Source organism: Papio anubis, chromosome 4 (assembly GCF_008728515.1).
Source record: "Papio anubis isolate 15944 chromosome 4, Panubis1.0, whole genome shotgun sequence".
Classification (NCBI taxonomy): Eukaryota; Metazoa; Chordata; class Mammalia; order Primates; family Cercopithecidae; genus Papio; species Papio anubis.
The window spans coordinates 157801517-157819946 of record NC_044979.1 but is presented as its reverse complement, the minus strand read 5'-3'; the positions used below and the strand labels follow the sequence as shown (position 1 = coordinate 157819946).

Below are 18430 nucleotides of genomic sequence, written 5' to 3'. Positions count from 1 at the left end.
TATAATGAACTCATCTCTTTCCTGAATGAAATCACAATATTTGTTTTATTTTCCATGTAAATCTAGATAAACATAATAGAGGGTAACCATGTGTAGACCTTTTGGTTGGTTCTAAAAGTGCCTGTAGAGAATAGAATGTAAGGCAGGGTTTGGAATGTGGAAAGCGAGAAAAGAAAGGTAAGATAGATAGAAAAATATTTATGAATAGGCTTTTTATCAACCAAACTAAGATACTTACAAACAGAAGATAAGGTTCTCTTTTTAAATAAAATATACACTTCAGAGATTTCTTTACATTTGAAATGGTATTTATAATACAAATTTTAAAAAGAACAGCAATGCATTACAGATGTGACAAGTTTTCTAGTTTCCCACAGAGTCCAATCTTCTTAAACAATGTGCCCTTCGAATTTTTTCTTATCATGCCTTTTAGCAAAAACTCCAAATGTTCTGTGAAGTTATAACTAAGTGACACAAGACCCTGTGCCATTCAGGGTCTAGTAAAAAGCAGATGGCATAAACTGTGAACTTTGAGAAAAGATTAATGAAAATACTGTTCACAGCCATGTGACTGTGAGGAAACTGAAGCCTACAGTATGGTATCCTAGGGCTAGTGACTGCCAGACTCTATTACTAACTCTTGGTCTGGACAATCAAAGACAGTAAGTGGTTAATGAATGTGAGGTGCGTATGTATGGAGAGATCTGACAGCAGTGATGAGGGGACACATTCATCCCTGGTGATAACATAGGCAAGAAAACTAAGAAAACATGAAACAAACACACTTTTCTCTTCTGATATCTTGCCAGAGCTCTCTGTTGGCCAACACAAACACATAGCCAGAAGAAAAGAGATGCTGTTAGTAACGTTAGAGAGGTCAGCCCTCAGAGCACAGTAATGGATGAAGAAGAAGAAGGGATAATGAGTCAAGGTTGAAAGGACAGAAGGGCCAGAACAGATTCACGAGCCAGTAGCAGGTCATTTTAAAAGCTCAAGTGTATTGTGGTTTTATCTGAATCTTATTTCAGCAAAGACTACCACAGCAAGCTTCATTTATTCTCAGTTACCAAAATTAGTGTAACTCAGCACTCTCAAATGCTATCATCATTGCCCTGGCCTTTCCCCTTTTCCTCCACACATATTTCTTCAAAGTTGAGTTGTAAGTGCCTGTGTTTTTATATTTGCTTTTTTGTGTGTTCTTCTAGAAAACATACACGTGAAGTATAGATTCCACAGCACTACCAGTAATTAATTTATTTCCAACGCATAAATATATTTGTATTTTTAGAAGTAGTCTTCAATTCTAATTAGTAAATCCAATTTCAATAAAACATTTTCTGCTTCACTAAAATTCATTGTAGGTTCATGGATTTATATTTACTCTTTTCAATCAAAAATTTTCCTGCTTCTGCCAGTTTTTACAATTGTATTCTTGTTAGCCGCCTCTGTTTTCAAGCGTCAGAAATATGTTCATATTTACTGAGAAACTGGATCTTCATATGCAAGGGAGGGAGAGACAGAGAAAGGTAAGAAGGGTAGAAGGGAGGGGGAGGGGGGAAAGAAAGAAAGAGAGGAGGAGGTGGAGAGGCAGAGGGAGGAGGGGAGAGAGGGGAAGAGAAAGCAGAAAACACTTGAAAACTCTCAATCCCTGTGCCATAGAGACTAGTCATCATATTGAAACTTCACTTCCAATCTAACTTTTGCTCACTTAAGAACACACACTGATTCATATTTTCTACTCCAGTGATCTCCCCTTAGAAATAAATTACTGACGGCTGGGCACAGAGGCTCACGCCTGTAATCCCAGCACTTTGGGAGACTGAGGCGGGCGGCTCACCTGAGGTCAGGATTTCAAGACCAGCCTGGCCAACATGATGAAATCCCGTCTCTATTAAAAATACAAAAAGTAGCCATGCGTGGTGGCAGGTGCCTGTAATCCCAGCTACTCAGGAAGCTGAGGCAGGAGAATCGCTTGAACCCGGGGGGTGGCGGAGGTTGCAGTGAGCCGAGATCACACCACTGCACTCCAGCAGCCTGGGCAACAGAGTGAGACACCGTCTAAAAAAAAAAAAAAAGAATGGATCACTTAGGGTCTTATACTTTACGTAATTTTGGACAAAGTATACTGATTCTTTACACAGCTCTTTTACATATTTTTCTTTTCAGTTCACCCTTAAAGCAAGCAACCTTATCAATATGTATTTTATCTACAAAACACACAACTAAGTGGAAGAGATATGGTGGCTTGGTGAAAAGCATAATTCGTGAGTGACAGAGTGGTGTAGCCCCACAATTATGATTGTAAAATTTGTGTTTTCACACTATCTGAGACATCTTGCCAAATTTTCATGGCTTATATCTTACTTACAGATTTCATCCTTTTTTTTCTGAATTTTGAGATTCACTTTTATTTGTTACATATATATTGAAAAATGATGTATCTTAAAATGGATTTAATTATTTAATATATAGAGTCTATACCAGGCCAACATTAAATTATCACTGTTAACATAACTAGAGGAATTAATGTATTTTAAGTTGCAGGACTTTTTATATTGTTGAAATTATTGTACACTAAGCACTTTATTAGGCACTGAAGACATAACAATAAATAAGGCATGATATATACCCTGAAGCAGTCTGTTGGGAATATGGATGTTTAAAAATAAAAGACATTGGAACACAAAAGCACTATTATAGAAATATATATACACACACACACACACATATCACATATATATATAAAACCCTGGAGAATGTTTATGAAGATATGATACATATGTGCAAGACTTAAGAGGTTTTGAGTTAGAATGCATCTGACAAGGAAATGAAATTTAAACCAAGTCCTTCATGAGTAATAGAAAGACATATTAAGATATGGTCAGGAATACAGTGAGGACATCGCAACTTGGATTGAGAATTTAGTCTGCTAACAAATCTTTATTTGGAACAAATTATCTGCCAGTAAGCAATATTAGGCACTTTGAATATGAAGAATAGAAAGTTAATATTATCTTTGTTTTCAAAAATTTCATTTTTAATAGTAAAGAGCCAGTGCAGATCAAAGAGATGCTGTTGTGATGGAAAGTTGGAGAAAGAAAAGGTAACTGGTGATTATGAAGATTCTTGTTATGTAAGTTCTAAGAACCGGCATAATAATAGTATTCATAATTATGAACAGTTAAGACAAATTCCCTAGATTCAGAGATTTAGATTTTGGTCTATGTTCATTGCTAATTGTATGACTTAAAACAAGTAACTTTATCTTTCTGTACTTTAGCTTTCTTACCTTTGAAAGAGTATAACAGTAGAATCATCTTTATGAGGATTAAATATATTTACATGTATTTTTGTATGTGTTTGTATTTTTTGCCTATTTTATAAAAAACACTATATAAGTTACTTTGATAATTATCATAACAGCAAAAATAGGCCTTTTGGGATTGGTTTTGAATTTGTTTACTTCTTTTTCTTTTTTCCATTTTCTAGACATTTTCATGAGAATTTCTAGACAATTTTTACATTTTTTAGACAACTGACTGCAACAGACTGAAAAATTATTAAGAAGGGGGACAACTTGCTCCATTGAATATGATTGCTCTTGTTTCTTTCCTCTTATTTTCCCTAACTTGCATTTTTAAATTGTCCAAATGCGTAAGGCAATGGATGTTATTTTTTAATTAAAAGTAACAGTCAATATAGTAAGATTTAGTTAAGCAAATTATGTGAATGGGATGCTAAAATACAAAACTTTCACTGCATTCTATCAAAATGTACCTGTCTTAGTCTGTTGGGGATGCTATAACAGAATATCATAAACTAGGTGGCTTAATAACTGTGAGAAATTTACTTCTCACAGGCCTGGAGACTGGGGACTTAAGATTAAGTCATCAACATAGTTGGTATCTAATGAATGCTGCATCTTGGATTGTAGAAGGTTGTTTTCTCACTGTGTCTTCACATTATCGAAAGTGCCAAGGAGCTTTCTGGCATCTCCTTTATAAAGACAATAATCCCATTAAGGAGAGTGCTCCGTTCTAATGATCTAATCACCTCCCAAAGGCCCAACTTCCTAATAACACCTGTTTTGGTTTGAGTGATGTCGTTCCCTTCAAAGTTTATGTTGAAACATGATCCCCAATGCAACAGCATTAATAGTTGTGGCCTTTCAGAGGTGATTAAGTCATGAGGATTCTGCCCCATGAATGGGATTGTCACCCGTATAAGGAGCTCAGGGTAGAAAGGAGCATTCTCTTGTCCCTTCATGATCCCCTTTGTGAGGACACAGCAAAAAGATAACATTGTGGAAGCAGACAGCAACCATCACCAGATACAAGTGCTGGCACTTTGATCTTGAATGCCCACCTTTCAGAATTGTAAAAAATAAATTTCTATCCTTTTTAAATTACCTAGTCTCAGGTATTTTGTGGCAGCAGCACAAATAAACTAAGGCACCATCACATTGGAGATCAAGTTTCAGCATATGAATTTGGGGGTTGAGTGACACACACGTTCAGTCTATATCAGTATCGTTACAAGACAAATATTGTTAATTGGTATTTGAAAGTCTAACTTCTAGAAACTTTTGATTTTGCAGTGTCAGATAATATGTATTTTATTACACTTTTTATGTCCACTTCACCTCCACTGTGTTAAAATACTAATAAGCTGTATATTATGAATTAAAACTTTATGATTTTCATTATTATGTGATTGCAGTGGCAATCACACTAATTCAACAGCAAGAAATAGTAATTGGTTCCAATTTGCTTGACAGGCACTATATGTATTAGGCTATTCTTCGTTTCTATAAGGAAATATCTGAGACTGGGTAATTTATAATGAAAAGAGGTTTGATTGGCTCATGGTTCTGCAGACTTTACAGGAAGCTGGTGCTGCCATCTGCTTAGGTTCAAGGGAGGCCTCAGGAAACTTGGAGTCATGACAGAAGGAAAGGGGAGCAGGCATGTTATATGGTTAGAACAGGAGAAAGCAAGAGAGAGTGGGGTGGAAGAGGTACCACACTCTTTTAAATGACCATATCTTGTGAGGACTCACTGTCACAAAAATAGCACCAACTCATGATGAATCCCCATGATCCAAACACATCCCACCAAGCTCAACCTCCAGCATTAAGAATTACAATTCAACATGAGATTTGGGCAGGGACAAATATCCAAACAATATCACTGTGTAAATTCAAAATTTCAGTTTTTGAATAAATAACAGTAATACACTTTATTTCTAACGACCTTTTCAGCCTATAAAACACAGTCAGTTGCATTATCTCATTTTATTTTCATTACAGTTGTATGTAGTGTTTCATGTCCATTGAAGAAGACAGTAAGTTTTCCTTCCAAAGATTTTAAAATATTCCCATCAGAGAGTTAAACTGTCAAATCAACTTATGGTAGAAGAAAATGTTCAATCCTAAATGTGCCAGTGTACATAATAAACGGCAAGTGTGTGAAATCTGAAAACATTTTCTTAATTTTGCTTTGTTGGTCTATATTAAGATGCAATATTGTGATATAAAAACATTTTGGGCTGGGCACAGTGGCTCATACCTGTAATCTCAGCCCTTTGGGAGGCTGAGGCGGTCAAATCACTTGAGGTCAGGAATTCGAGACCACCCTGACCAACATAGTGAAATCCTGTCTCTATTAAAAATACAAAAGTTAACCAGGTGTGGTGGCAGGCACCTGTAATCCCAACTACTCAGGAGGCTGAGGCAGGAGAATTGCTTGAACCCAGGAGGCAGAGGTTGCAGTGAGCTGAGATCTTGCCACTGCACTCCAACCTGGGCAACAGAGTGAGACTCTATTTCAAAAAAAGTATGTACATAGTATACATGTACTATATACATATATATATGCACACACACACACATATATGTTTTAAACAGATACATCAAAAAGAGAGAGAAAATGTTTTTCAAGAGAAGACAGAATTATTGGGGAGACAAATGAAGTAGAACTTTATGAACATTGTAGCACTATTGTGAGGAAATGGAATTTGACCTAATGAATGATGCTATTCCAATTTCCTTTACAAATCTAAAATGTATTATAGATAGCTCACCCAACTTTTGTGGCTGGAGAAATTCCTGATGAAGAAATGTGGAATAAATAAAACCCAAATAATCTGAAATCAACACATGAGATAATCTAAATTATTTTAAATCTTAAATTAATCATCAGTTGACTTACTAAGTTATCAGAATTTAGCAAGAAAATAAATTAATCATTTGAACCTTAGATATTCTGGTTTCTGGCGAATTAATATTGAAAATTAATGAATACTTTTCTATCTACATTTTTCATTTGTAAAATTTAGATATTGTGAGTCAAATTCTACATACCTTGAGGAACCTCTGGTTCATGCAAGGAAAAAGCGGTATTATAGAAAATGTCAATATAATTTAGATATTCTCCAGCATAGATACTACCTCTTCATCAAGTTACTGGTTAGGTAACACTACTACTATATTCATTACTATTCAAATTGATAAGTCATATTACTCCACTTTTACAGATGAGAGATAGCTATTTATTAAATTTTATTTAAAACCCCACAGTGAGTAAATTGTTGGAGGCAGGACTCAAAATCATTTTTCAGATTCAAAAATTTGTAGCTCTTACATGCAGAGACCTTGAGGCAGAATGTTGATAGACAATTTTATAGGCTTTGAGAGATGAAAAGAAGCCTAGAATTCATAGATCTTTGTTCTGAAAATTTAGAGATGAGGAAGCTAAGCTTTATAAACCATAAGAGATCTGTATAATAATGGAACCAGGATGAAATCCTGTATCTTCTCATATAATATATGCTAAATAAAAAACCTAACATTTAAAGCTTAATATATAAAGATATCTATTTATAAAACTGAATTCATTAAATGAAAACTTAAACTGACTTTTACAGAATATACCTCAGCCATTAGATGAAGACAGATGTTGAAAGGGAGATGACCAGAAAGGAAGTAAGTAACTAAAAGAACAAAGTGAAGAAAAAAAAGATGGATTATAGGTAGAAGGGTTTCTTAAAGAACAAAAACATGAAATATATGCACATTGCACTTTCTGGGAGAGTACATATTGGGTAATTGTTGATTTACAACTGTATCTTGTCTTCTAAGATAACACTAATGAAAATGAAGAGTGGCCAAACAAGACATCTCAAAATATGCCACTTAGGTATACAGATTATTTTGAGCTAAAGGCACTTGAGAAACAGCAGATCAAAGAAGGGCATTCCAATCTACCCTTTTCTTTTTGAAAATGGGAGGTAAAAACTCATCTGTGAAAGATATCCTTTTCATACTAGGAAAAAGACTCGTTCTTCAATGGGGAATTATATTCAGGATTATTCTGTACAAACACACCTTGTTAAAATAATTATTATATTTCTTTTAGCTTCCTCACGTAACTTGAACACTTTTCATAATTGTTTCTCTACTCAAACCTAATGCACAAGCACTTAGATTTGGCCACGTTTTTGTGCCATCACTTCCTTCAGAAGGCTCTTGCTTCATATAAAGGATACACATCTGTACGCTTTTCTTCTCTTAGTCTGGCTTATGCCAATTTAATTTTTAGGCCCAGGGAAAACTCTAGAAAGATAAATGTAAAATTTTGCCTTCTTTACAGGGAAAAGGCAAGAGAAGGGATTTGTTCTGTCCAAAATTTTGCATATTGTTTTCTAATTTGGAGATTAAAACGTGAACACGTTCCAAATTATTTGATTGGATATGGCTGGCTGATTTAGTAAATCAATTTATGAATGAAAATTAGGCCAAAAAGAAAAAAATTAATATTCTTGATTATGATATTTGGTTAGTATGTAGGAATGTTGTAGCTTTTAAAAATTGTTCAGATCACAAACCTAAATAATCTTTATTTCTCTTTCTTTAAATTTTCTCTCTTGTTTTTCTCAAACTGTGATTTATGGAATGCTAGTTCATAATCACTTCAGTTATTAATTTATTTTTTAAACGTAGGGTTCTCAGGTTCCATTTGACATCTACTGTATCAGAATTACAAGGTCAAGACTTGGAAACCTGTTATCTTTAAGAGTCCCCTCATGTTGTTTAGGAGAAGCAGAGCTTCCAATCGACATGGGACAGAAGAAGGGGGCAGCAAATATTGTTTTCGTGCCTTGTGGCTCACCTGGATCAGAGAAAGGAAGGCCCAAATGGAAATTAATTTTTAAACTACCAAAGGGATCATAACTCTATAGATTTTTATGCATATGCAAGACTAAATATGATAGACAAGTTAACTTATTTGTGGGTTATTAGGATTTGAAATATTGCACTGAAGCGATGAAATATATTCTATATTACTAATATACTAAGAGGACTGTCAGCTGTGAAAATGTTCAAAATTTCCTACTTTACACAAGTAAACTGGTATAATTAAGGTTTTGTTTTGCGTTGACCATAAAGTTCACCACTGATGTTCTTTGTGTATTTTGAATGGTAAATTTCAATGAGATAAACTTTATGTTTATCAGTAATTTTGGGTAAAGTTCTGATAGAAATCTTTATCTGTAAAATCTTAGCCTATCTCCTGTTATTAGACTGTAATACAAACATGTGTTATGTGACATCAAAGACATATATTCAGAAATAATTTATTATAAAACTATGTAGAGGAAAATTCAGTACACTAAAATAATCAATATTAACATATAATATTTCATATTTAATTTAAATTTCTTTCAAATATGAAATTCTGTAACATTAGTTCAAGATTTATAAATTGTGCTATAATATCACTACTATAGGATAAAACAAACGATGTTTGTGACAGGTAGTCTAAGTTATGTACGCTATATGCCAGGCATTACTCTAAGCACTTAGTCTGTATTCACATATTTAAATTTTACATAACCCTGTGAGATAGTTATGCCGTTTTCCAATTTTAGTGGGGTAGAATCTGAGTCCTGAGAATTTAGTCGATTTCACAGGATTATGTAACTACTAAATTTTGGTGCTCATTTACAAACCTGGGAAGTGTATTTACAAGCTTTGTACTATTGTGCTTTACTGGATAAAGGATTTTCATTTTCTAATAATAATTTATGTAATATAAAAGTGATCCTATAATAAATGCATTTGAAAATAAAATGTATATGATAAGTACTCAATATTTTGAAGTTTAGAATTTTATAAATTGTGAAAAAAATACTTAAAATGGAGGAAAAAATATCCAAATCAATAATTTAATCATAGTGTTATATACAACATTGAGTATGATTCATGAAACAAGCAACAAATACATAATCACTGATCATTTGTGTCACACTCATATCTCAGTTTATTTATTTTGACTTCATTTTTATTTTTAATTTTTGTAGGTAAACAGAAAAGGCCATATCTCGGTTTAAATAGCCCAGAAATTTCTGGTCAGAAATTTACTGCCTTAGTTCTTTTGGGCTATTACAACCAAAACCATAAACTGGGTAGCTTTTACATGACACAGATTTGTTTTTTTTTTACAGTTCTGGAGGTTAAGACATCCCAGAGCAAGGCATCAACAGATTCAATGTATGATGAAGGCCTGCTTTCCAGTTGGTAGATGGTGTCTTTTTGCTTATCCTTACATGGTGTGAGGGACAAATGAGCTCCATCGTGTGGGATCTCTCTTATATGGGCACTAACCCCATTTGTGAGGGCTCCGTTCTCATGACCTGATCACCTCTTAAAGGCTCCACTCCCTATTACTGTCACCTTGGGAGTTAAGGTTACAACACATGAATTTGGAGGAAACATTCATACCATAGTTGATAGACCAGAATTATTAGCGACAATAACTTTCTAGCTAGATAGCCTTCAGGGTATAAATATATATACTATTGTTTTGTTTTGTTTTGTTTTTTCAGATGGAGCGATCTCGGCTCACTGCAAGCTCCGCCCCCCGGGTTCCCGCCTTTCGCCTGCCTCAGCCTCCCGAGTAGCTGGGACTACAGGCGCCACCACCACGCCCAGCTAATTTTTTGTATTTTTTAGTAGAGACGGGGTTTCACCGTGTTAGCCAGGATGGTCTCGATCTCCTAACCTCGTGATCCGCCCGTCTCGGCCTCCCAAAGTGCTGGAATTACAGGCTTGAGCTACAGTGCCCAGCCACTATTGTATTTTATCATAAGTCTTATTGATATAAAAATTGTTAAATATGAATGTGAGGCTTTGCCCAGACTTTTCTTGGGCCATGGTCCCACCAAAAGCATATTTGTGGCTTACATTCTTCAACAGTTTTGATTCTCTCATCTAAATCAGCAGTCTGCATACTAAGGCTTTCAGTTCAACCCCAACTCTCCACCCGTTTCTGTAAATAATGTTTCATTGAAACACAGTCACACACTTTTATTATGTATTGTCTGTAGCTTCTTTCATACTGCAATGGCAGGATTGAGTAGTTGTGACAGACACTATATGTACAGAGAGGCCTAAAATATTTACTTTTGGACCCTTTACCTAAAAAGTTTGCCAGGCCGGGCACAGTGGCTCAAGCCTGTAATCCCAACACTTTGGGAGGCCAAGGCGGGTGGATCACGAGGTCAAGAGATTAAGAACATCCTGGCCAACATGGTGAAACCTGTCTCTACTAAAAATACCAACATTAGCCGGGCGTGGTGTCGGGTGCCTGTAGTCCCAGCTACTTGGGACGCTGAGGCAGGAGAATGGCGTGAACTCGGGAGGCGAAGGTTGCAGTGAACCAAGATTGCGCCACTGCACCATTCCAGCCTGGGCGACAGAGCAAGACTCCATCTCAAAAAAAAAAAAAAAAAAGGCCAACCACTGCCCTAGACAAAAAGCCGCTATGACTTTTGAATTCCCTGAATTATACTTCTGATTATAATTTCAAGAAGTCTCTAAAATTTCTGTACTGGCATATCATTAAACAGATAGACTTATACTGCACTAGAAAAGAAGTTTTTGTCAGGAGTGTGCGTGAGTGTATATATATGTGTGTGTGTGCTGGGAAAGAATAATCTTTTTCAGATCTACTAAGAATTAGTAACTTTGGTCTCAGAGATCAAATCATAAAATTAACAATATAGACAAATGGAAGATCTGAAATACTTACAGCTGTGTAGTCTAGGTTGCATATAATAAATATTTTTCCAACTTTATACAGGATGGGAGAAGAAAAAATGTATATTAAATGTATAAGCTTAACAATATATACTTGTACATAAACAAGTACCTACATTTTATATGCATTAAGCTCATGTTATCTCATGAGCACAATTAATAAATCATTTACCAAATCCTGAATTTAAATATATGATTTTGAATGTGGTCAAATTGAATGCGGTCACGTTGAATGCGGTGACATTTTGCTGGAACTATCCCTGATTATTTGTGGTGTAATGTTCACACAGTCTGACATGTTTAGATCATATCCTAATTTTCTTATCTTCTCATGGTGTACATTAAATTGCTCTAGTGCACCTTGACTTTGACAATAAATAAGAATGATGAGTAAGTCTAGAAATGACAGTGTTTAAAAAAGAACACTATAAGTTGCTGCTTAGGTTGAATATATTTTATGAAATTAGCAGTTGAGTGTTTTCTGTTGGCAATGATTAAGGTTACTCTTGGGAAAATGACAACATATAAATATATTTCAGGAAAGAAGATAGGGACATTTATTTTCAATTAATGTCAGCACATCTTGACTCACCTGTTTACATGACAAATAGACAATGAGGATCTCATTTGTAAGAATGGCGTTTTTAAAGAGGGCATGTTTGAAGAAAAAAATTGATAAAAGAACCAGTCCTGAAAGTTTTTGTTTAATTTGCTTGCAACACACAGAGGTTTTTCTTATTCTGAAAAATAGACCTTCCCCCAAAAAAATCTTATGTAGTAATATTGAGTGACCTTATTGTTCTTGTTTTTGTTAGTTCAAAATTAAATTCACCCTTAATAAATTTCTGCAAATATTTACTCCCTTTTTCTCAGTAATGTAAATTGCTCCAGCAGGAAACCAGACATAGTATCTCTATGCTTTACATAATTGTTATACATAAAAATTGTTATACGTAATTGTTATACGTAAATTGTTATACTTGTTATACGTAAAAAATTTAATAACCAAAAGTATCAGAGTTTCTTTGAAATAGTGCAAACAATAAACCTTTAAAAATTCTCTAATAGCATAATTTTTCTACCCTCTTCCTTAATATTGAATTTCTGTATGATGTTGGGAAAATTTTAATTACTTACCAGGGTAAGTAATTAGTTTCAGCCTTAATTACATGCATAGTATTCAATTATTCACTGGGTGTTATTGGAGGTTCACCAAATCTAACCTGTCCAAGAATAATTACTATTACTGCCCATTTTAAAATAACAAGTAGAATAAAACCTAAGTGAATAGTGTACTGAACATCAAAATAAAAAATCAAAAAGCATTTCTTAAACATCTCTTATGAGAAAAGCTGCAAGGAAATAATTGAAGGGAGAATGAAGAAAATTTTTGGTTTTTTGCTTTGTTCATTTTCATCTTTCCCTGGTGTCAGCCAGGCGTGGTGTCTGGCACCTGTAATCCCAGCTACTTGGGAGGTTGAGGCAGGAGAATCGTTTGAACCTGGGAAGCGGAGGTTGCAGTGAGCCGAGATTGCACCATTGCACTCCAGCCTGGGCGACAAGAGTGAGACTCTGACTCAAAATAATAATAATGATAATGATAATAATAGTAATAATGCCAAGAAATGAGACATGTATTATAGATCAAGATTAGGTCCCATTTTTTAGTCTAAAACAAATGTGCAGTACACTACTGGCTAGCAAGTTTTTACTTTTTGCAGTCTTCATCAGTGTACAAATATGGTGGCAACCATAAAGTCAGTGCACTCTAATCTGGATAATGGAAGTCTAGTAATCACAACAATTGAAGTTCTGTTTTTGGAATCGTATCTTGACTATGTATTTATTTATGAGGATACTTTGAAAAATGGTATATTGCCAGAGATAATGGTCCAGAGATGAGAGATCTAAAGCTCTTTGCATTAGATCTACTTAAATGAAACAACATGGAACTTTAAAAAAAAGTTAAAAAAAAAAAATGAAAACCACAATTATTAACATATTTTAATATAATTAAAGGACTTCCCTGTGAGTTAAAACAAATCCTACTCTACACACTCTGAGTGCCTTAGTATGACCATGAAGAGAAGGTTGTTATGTTAAACCAATTTTCTGCTGAAGGGAGAAACCATTTTTTGTCTTATTTTTTCAATAACGACAAATATTATGAATTGAGAAGGGATATCCTATGAGAAAATGCTTTTAATTATATAGCAGAGACCATTCTTACTGTACTCAGTATGTGTTGCATTGAATGTTCTCTGATATTTCTTTAAGAATCTGTGATTAATATTGTCTGAACACTAGGTTGTTTTGGTTACTATACATATATCATGAGTATTTCTTGCATACGTCATCTGTTTCAGAAGAATTTAAAATTTTGTATTTTCTCAAGACAGAGATAGTAGTATATTAATATAAATTTAAATGATGTGTTAAAAAAGAAACATTTTTGGATAAGGAAAAACTTTTGATAATTATACTAAGTCAAAAAATGTGTTACATTTCACAACAATCTTTCAGGCTTTTGATGTTTATTATGTTACTGTTTCTTGCAGTTAAACATATTCTAGTATAATTTTAGAGTGCCTTTTACAGCCTGATGTTTCAAGTTGAGCAAAAAGATATCTTTGCATAATCCCATGACATGCAATCTGCACACTTATATTTGTTATTGGAAATTGAATTTTCATTACCCCTAACAAACCTAACTGCCTACAGTGTCAGAATCTTGATGCTGATTTTACCTGACAGTTACGATTTGCACAACTATTATTTTCATGATATTGTATTATATTACCAGTAGATAGTTATGGCCACACAGTTATAAAATAGATAGAAAATAATTAATTTAGATGTTTCTATCTTTGCTAGATTTTCACTGCTTTATTAATATCAAATTGTAACTTTTTAAATACCAAAAATAAATCACTAGAGTTGCTAATTTCATTTATCGGTAATTAAAATTGTCCTAAAAAGTGTGCTGCAGTGGACGCAAATTCAGGAAGATAATGTGTCTGTCTAACCACTGAGTCTGCTGAACCAGTTCAGACTATGGAGTTTGCAAAGATACATCTTTTTTCATTAGTAAAATGTGTTTCTGCAATAACAATGTAGCGATCCCTGTACTTGAGTAGCAGTACTTTGGGAATACTTTCAGAAATATTTGGCTGCCAGAATTTTAATTCAAAGTGGTATACTAATTGCAAGGGATACCCTTTGTTAAAATGCAGAACAAATAGGGATATTGGGTAGAAATTATTTTTGCCCAGAGTGTTGGCTTTTAGTAGTACTCTTTTCGATTTGGGTGGGCCCCAAAGGAAATGGAAATAATTTCCTTAGGTTCTGTATTTAGAAAGAAGATCTGTAGATTCTTGCATCTAAAACTGGCCTGTCGTGTGACCTTTATACCTTCAGATGACTGAAGATTCTGGTTGTGCATCCTTAGATCACTGAGAAACTCAAGAGCGGTAAAAATTGGGCCGAGTGTGGTTGCTAATGTTTGTCATCCCGGCACTTTGTGGGGCTGAGGTGGGTGGATCTTTTGAGCCTAGGAGTTCAAGACAAGTCTGGGCAACATAGCTAAACCCCATCTCTACCAATAATAATAATAGTAATAGTAATAATAATAATAATAAATTAACTGGGAATGGTGTGCACTGGTCGTCCCAGCTACTCAGGAGGCTGACATGGGAGGATCCCTTGAACCCAGGAGGGGAAGGCTGCAGTGAGCCAAGATGGCACCACTGCACTCTACCCGGGATGAAGAAAAATAGTAATAATAATGATAAAAATTATAAATAAAACTATCCATTATGTTGTTTATATAATTTTATTAAAGTTTTCCCTTTTTTATTTCTGCAGATGTTAAGTATTTTAGGAGTTGCATGCCAGGAAACTGGGATGAAAACAGAATACAAATGTCAGGTCCAGGCATGGTAGCTCACGCCTGTAATCCCAGCACTTTGGGAGGCCAAGGTGGGCGGATCACAAGGTCAGGAGATCGAGACTATCCTGGCTAACACGGTGAAACCCTGTCTCTACTAAAAAATACAAAAAATTAGCTGGGCATTGTGGCGGGTGCCTGTAATCCCAGCTACTTGGGAGGCTGAGACAGGAGAATGGTGTGAACCCAGGAGGCAGAGCTTGCAGTGAGCCGAAATCGCACCACTGCACTCCAGCCTGGGCAACAAAGTCAGGAAACAACAGGTGCTGGAGAGGATGTGAAGAAATAGGAACACTTTTACACTGTTGGTGGGATTGTAAACTAGTTCAACCTTTGTGGAAAACGGTATAGCGATTCCTCAAGGATCTAGAACTAGAAATACCATATGATCCAGCCATCCCATTACTGGGTATATACCCAAAGGATTATAAATCATGCTGCTATAAAGACACATGCACACGTATGTTTATTGCGGCACTATTCACAATAGCAAAGACTTGGAATCAACCCAAATGTCCATCAGTGACAGACTGGATTAAGAAAATGTGGCACATATACAACATGGAATACTATGCAGCCATAAAAAAGGATGAGTTTGTGTCCTTTGTAGGGGCATGGATGCAGCTGGAAACCATCATTCTCAGCAAACTATCACAAGGACAGAAAACCAAACACTGCATATTCTCACTCATAGGTGGGAATTGAACAATGAGATCACTTGGACTCGGGAAGGGGAACATCACACACCGGGGCCTATCATGGGGAGGGGGGAGAGGGGAGGGATGGCATTGGGAGTTATACCTGATGTAGATGACGAGTTCATGGGTGCTGACAAGTTGATGGGTGCAGCACACCAACATGGCACAAGTATACATATGTAACAAACCTGCATGTTGTGCACATGCACCCTAGAACTTAAAGTATAAAAAAAAAAAGCTATGAAAATTAAAAGAAAAAAAATACAAATTTCAGAATATGATAGTCCATCCTTCTAACCCAGATCTGTTACTTTAAAAGGACATACAACTCAGTAGACATTGCCATATTACTAGAATCTCATTCAGTCATGAATAATTAGTGCAATTCATCACTTTATATTATTGTTTCCCAAGGTGAGACCACTCAGGTTTGCAGGCTTTCATTCAATCTGGTCAGGTTCCAAAAGCAGGAATGGTCTTGGAAAACATATGGCTTCACCGTTTTAGTTATCTATTATTTAGCTATAAGACAATGCCATTTCTTGCTCAGAGCCTCTTTCAAGGTATCAATGTAATGTGTTTGCCTCAATTTAATACCATTTATTATTTTATTCTCAGCTACTCTTTTTTCCTTTTCATAATTAATATTCAAATATTTTCACCTCTGGAAGAGTCATTAGAATTACCCTTGTGCTGGTCTAGATTGCTGGCAGCAACACTAGTCTAGCAAGTACCTCCTTATCAGTCCACTTCAATTTAAACAGGGTAAAGTTACACAGGTGCAGAACTAGCCAGCTGTTTTTACCACCAGGCAATATAGTTGCATTCACTCTTAGCCCCAAACTTGCTGGATGAGATGAAAGTACCACCCACCCCACCAGGCCCTTAGGAATTCTGACACAAGGTTTAAAAACGTAGTTTCAGTTTCTTGCTTAGAAATCATCCTTGCTTTCAGCACGTGTAGTTGTAGCCCTGGTCTTAAGACCATGCATCAGGCAGTAGAGAAAAACTACATCTGAGGTGATTAGGGAAAGAAAGAAAGAAAAAATGTTAGTTATACCAGTGTACTCCTCGCTTGGCAAGAATTTCAGTCATATCGGCATCCTGCTCATCTTCTCTTCCCCAGATCAACCAGAAAAACAGAAAAATCTAGCAGGACACTCCTTTAGTCCCAGTCATGTTGAATGTGAGCACACACTCATGAAGGCATATACAACAGCCCTTTGTGCTTTTATATCCTCCAATGTTTTGATTCCCCTTCTACTTCTCTAGCAAGCTATTGACCTGAGAAGGATGTCTCTCTGCATATTATTGGACACTATGGGCTGTACAGTGTGTTCCGTGGACTGAAGAAATGATAGCCACCCAAATCTAGGCACCATCTTCTGTCTGTTGTTGCTGTTGTTGTTGTTGTTGTTGTTGTTTTGGCACGCTGAACATTTGTATCTTCCGCTGGTTAAGCAAAGTCCACTCTAGAGTCAGTGTCTATTCATGTCAATGCCCATTTGTAGATACTCAGGGCTACCAGCATCAGTCTTACTTACCAGCTACATTCTGAGCCTTCCCAACAGAGAATGTGCTCCATAGCCATCAGCGGTCTCTGTTGTTGGCAGACAAGATCGTTCTTTTTTTTTTTTTTTTTAAATTATTATTATACTTTAAGTTCTAGGGTACATGTGCATAACGTGCAGCTTTGTTACATATGTATACTTGTGCCATGTTGCTGTGCTGCACCCATCAACTCGTCAGCACCCATCAACTCGTCCTTTACATCAGGTATAACTCCCAGTGCAATCCCTCCCCCCTCCCCCCTCCCCATGATAGGCCCCGGTGTGTGATGTTCCCCTTCCCGAGTCCAAGTGATCTCATTGTTCAGTTCCCACCTATGAGTGAGAACATGCGGTGTTTGGTTTTCTGTTCTTGTGATAGTTTGCTGAGAATGATGGTTTCCAGCTGCATCCATGTCCCTACAAAGGACACAAACTCATCCTTTTTTATGGCTGCATAGTATTCCATGTTGTATATGTGCCACATTTTCTTAATCCAGTCTGTCACTGATGGACATTTGGGTTGATTCCAAGTCTTTGCTATTGTGAATAGTGCCGCAATAAACATACGTGTGCATGTGTCTTTATAGCAGCATGATTTATAATCCTTTGGGTATATACCCAGTAATGGGATGGCTGGATCATATGGTACATCTAGTTCTAGATCCTTGAGGAATCGCCATACTGTTTTCCATAATGGTTGAGGGCATTTTGTGCCTGAGAGGGTGTAAGAGAAACATGTTTAGACTCAGCTTACCTCTTCACTGCTGCGGTACCCTCATACCCACTCATTCCGTGGACCCAGATAACCACCTCAAGGAAATGTATGGGGATATCTGCTTGTCAATTCCAGTCACCCTCCGAACCTGGAAGGGGGCTCTTCTGATAAGCATTGACATGTTTCTCTTTACAGCACCCCTCAAATTTCCATAAGACCGTGTATGGATATCTCTTTAATAGGCCCAGTGTGCATTGCCTTTGTGGCTATGAGCCAGGCCATTGGCCAATGCCCACGAGTTAATAGAAACCCAAATCCAGGGACTTCTATCACTGTTCAATACTTCCATCACGGTTAGAAAGACAAGATGTAATTCAGCCCACTGAGGTGATTCGTTTTTCCTTCTTTTAAAAGAGTAGCAGC

General features: G+C 36.1%; 1 long non-coding RNA gene across 1 annotated transcript in view; it reads left to right on the top strand.

Moving 5' to 3' along the window:
- The first annotated feature begins 2743 nt into the window (after positions 1-2743).
- The window catches only part of LOC103882682, a 36703-nt gene continuing 21016 nt past the window's right edge, over positions 2744-18430 (top strand). The window contains exons 1-2 of the long non-coding RNA XR_644593.3: positions 2744-3103; positions 6925-6982. This is a non-coding gene — a long non-coding RNA (uncharacterized LOC103882682). The remainder of the gene's footprint in view (positions 3104-6924; positions 6983-18430) is intronic.